We start from the raw sequence: 3478 nt of genomic DNA, 5'->3' as shown, positions 1-3478 counted from the left end.
TATTCTTATTCTTATACGTACTACTTACTACGTACTACTTACTACGTACTATATATAATATGGAAAATGGAAAATAGAAAATAGAAAATAGAAAATACTCTAAAGCTATTTCCAAAGCTATTTTATTTTATTTTTCATTTCAATTTAAATAAAATAAAATAGAAAAGTTTCTTTTTTCTTCTTCTCTAGTGAAGTTAATATGAACAGAATAGAAAAATTAAACTAAAACTGTTATTGAACATATCCGTGTTTGTATTTTACATGCTTAATTATGTAGTACTATTGCCTGTAATATTAACTTCAATATTAACTTTAACTTTAATTTTATCTTTAAGGAAGAATAAAATTATTATATATACTTATATTTTTATTAAAAAATTTAACATATGAATGCTAGTGCTACTGCTAGTGCTAATAAATAGGCGCAATCAATAGATTGTTGTTTTATTAAATTTTATACAATGAAGACAAGGAATATAAGCAAAGCTTCTTAAATAGTAATTTTACTTGAAAAGTTTTCTAACATTTAAGGTTTTCATTTACGCTGGCACTCGTACTCACACTTGCACTCGCACTCACACTCGCATACATGCCTATTGTACATTTTATATGGAACTGAACAAAACTTGTGCTTACGGTGCATTGCGTATACGACACGATTACGATTTTCAAAATTCAAAATTCAAAATTCAAAATTAAAAATGATGCGAGTACACGTATACAGCAGAAATTAGTTAAATAATTGCGTTTTACATAAATAAATAATAGATAGGTGTATAAAAAAAAATATTATTATTTACAAAATAATATAAAAAAAATTAAAACCGGAAAAAAAAGGAAAAAAGTAAAAAAGTAAAAAAGTGTTGTGAAGCCAACAACACGCGGTGTTCCCAAGCGGTCCCCCATCTAAGTACTAACCGCGCCCGACGCTGCTTAATTTCAGTGAGCGGACGAAAACCGATGTATTCAACGTGGTATGATCGTTTGGCAAAGAAAGTGTTTCATAAAATCTACATCTACCAGTATTTTAATCTTATTCTTATTCTTATTCTTATTCTTATACGTACTACTTACTACGTACTATATATAATATGGAAAATGGAAAATAGAAAATAGAAAATAGAAAATAGAAAATAGAAAATACTCTAAAACTATTTCCAAAGCTATTTTATTTTTCATTTCAATTTAAATAAAATAAAATAGAAAAGTTTCTTTTTTCTTTTCTTAGTGAAGTTATCATGAACAGACATAGGAAACATTAAACTAAAACTGTTATTGAACATATCCGTGTTTGTATTTTACATGCTTAATTATGTAGTACTATTGCCTGTAATATTAACTTCAATATTAACTTTAACTTTAATTTTATCTTTAAGGAAGAATAAAATTATTATATATACTTATATTTTTATTAAAAAATTTAACATATGAATGCTAGTGCTACTGCTAGTGCTAGTGCTAGTGCTGGTGCTAGTGCTAATAAATAGGCGCAATCAATAGATTGTTGTTTTATTAAATTTTATACAATGAAGACAAGGAATATAAGCAAAGCTTCTTAAATAGTAATTTTACTTGAAAAGTTTTCTAACATTTAAGGTTTTCATTTACGCTGGCACTCGTACTCACACTTGCACTCGCACTCACACTCGCATACATGCCTATTGTACATTTTATATGGAACTGAACAAAACTTGTGCTTACGGTGCATTGCGTATACGACACGATTACGATTTTCAAAATTCAAAATTCAAAATTCAAAATTAAAAATGATGCGAGTACACGTATACAGCAGAAATTAGTTAAATAATTGCGTTTTACATAAATAAATAATAGATAGGTGTATAAAAAAAAATATTATTATTTACAAAATAATATAAAAAAAATTAAAACCGGAAAAAAAAGGAAAAAAGTAAAAAAGTAAAAAAGTGTTGTGAAGCCAACAACACGCGGTGTTCCCAAGCGGTCCCCCATCTAAGTACTAACCGCGCCCGACGCTGCTTAATTTCAGTGAGCGGACGAAAACCGATGTATTCAACGTGGTATGATCGTTGGAAAAGCAAAGAAAGTGTTTCAAAAAAAGTCTAATCTACCAGTATTTAATTTATCTTATTCTTATTCTTTTCTTTTTATCTATTCTTATTCTTATTTTTATTCTTATTCTTATTCTTATTCTTATTCTTATTCTTATTCTTATTCTTATTCTTATTCTTATTCTTATTCTTATCTTATTCTTATTCTTATTCTTATTCTTATTCTTATTCTTATTCTTATTCTTATTCTTATTCTTATTCTTATTCTTATTCTTATTCTTATACGTACTACTTACTACGTACTATATATTATATGGAAAATGGAAAATGGAAAATAGAAAATACTCTAAAGCTATTTCCAAAGCTATTTTATTTTATTTTTCATTTCAATTTAAATAAAATAAAATAGAAAAGTTTCTTTTTTCTTCTTCTCTAGTGAAGTTAATATGAACAGAATAGAAAAATTAAACTAAAACTGTTATTGAACATATCCGTGTTTGTATTTTACATGCTTAATTATGTAGTACTATTGCCTGTAATATTAACTTCAATATTAGCTTTAGCTTTAGTTTTATCTTTATGGTAGGCTAGTGTTATTATCTATGCTTCTATTTTTATTGCTAGTTTTATGCTATGAGTGCTAGTGCTAGTGCTAGTGCTAGTGCTAGTGCTGGTGCTAGTGCTAATAAATAGGCGCAATCAATAGATTGTTGTTTTATTAAATTTTATTCAATAAGACAAGGAATATAAGCAAAGCTTCTTAATTAGTAATTTTACTTGAAAAGTTTTCTATCATTTAAGGTTTTCATTTACGCTGGCACTCGTACTCACACTTGCACTCGCACTCGCATGCATGCCTATTGTACATTTTATATGGAACTGAACAAAACTTGTGCTTACGGTGCATTGCGTATACGACACGATTACGATTTTCAAAATTCAAAATTCAAAATTCAAAATTAAAAATGATGCGAGTACACGTATACAGCAGAAATTAGTTAAATAATTGCGTTTTACATAAATAAATAATAGATAGGTGTATAAAAAAAAATATTATTATTTACAAAATAATATAAAAAAAATTAAAACCGGAAAAAAAAGGAAAAAAGTAAAAAAGTAAAAAAGTGTTGTGAAGCCAACAACACGCGGTGTTCCCAAGCGGTCCCCCATCTAAGTACTAACCGCGCCCGACGCTGCTTAATTTCAGTGAGCGGACGAAAACCGATGTATTCAACGTGGTATGATCGTTGGCAAAGAAAGCGTTTCAAAAAATCTACATCTACCAGTATTTTAATCTTATTCTTATTCTTATTCTTATTCTTATTCTTATTCTTATACGTACTAGTTACTACGTACTATATATAATATGGAAAATGGAAAATGGAAAATAGAAAATACTCTAAAGCTATTTCCAAAGCTATTTTATTTTATTTTTCATTTCAATTTAA

The 3478-nt window shown here is 27.5% G+C and overlaps 3 pseudogenes; all 3 read right to left on the bottom strand.

Moving 5' to 3' along the window:
• Positions 1-869: 869 nt before the first annotated feature.
• LOC119665265 lies at positions 870-988 on the bottom strand (annotated as a pseudogene).
• Positions 989-1934: 946 nt separating this feature from the next.
• Positions 1935-2053, bottom strand: LOC119665264 (annotated as a pseudogene).
• A 1110-nt stretch (positions 2054-3163) lies between these two features.
• LOC119665263 lies at positions 3164-3282 on the bottom strand (annotated as a pseudogene).
• Between the last annotated feature and the right edge of the window lie 196 nt (positions 3283-3478).

Source organism: Teleopsis dalmanni, unplaced genomic scaffold, assembly GCF_002237135.1.
Source record: "Teleopsis dalmanni isolate 2A unplaced genomic scaffold, ASM223713v2 unscaffolded_contig_4235, whole genome shotgun sequence".
In the NCBI taxonomy this organism is placed as follows: domain Eukaryota; kingdom Metazoa; phylum Arthropoda; class Insecta; order Diptera; family Diopsidae; genus Teleopsis; species Teleopsis dalmanni.
The sequence above is the reverse complement of the archived record's forward strand: the minus strand, read 5'-3'. Positions and strand labels throughout refer to the sequence as shown.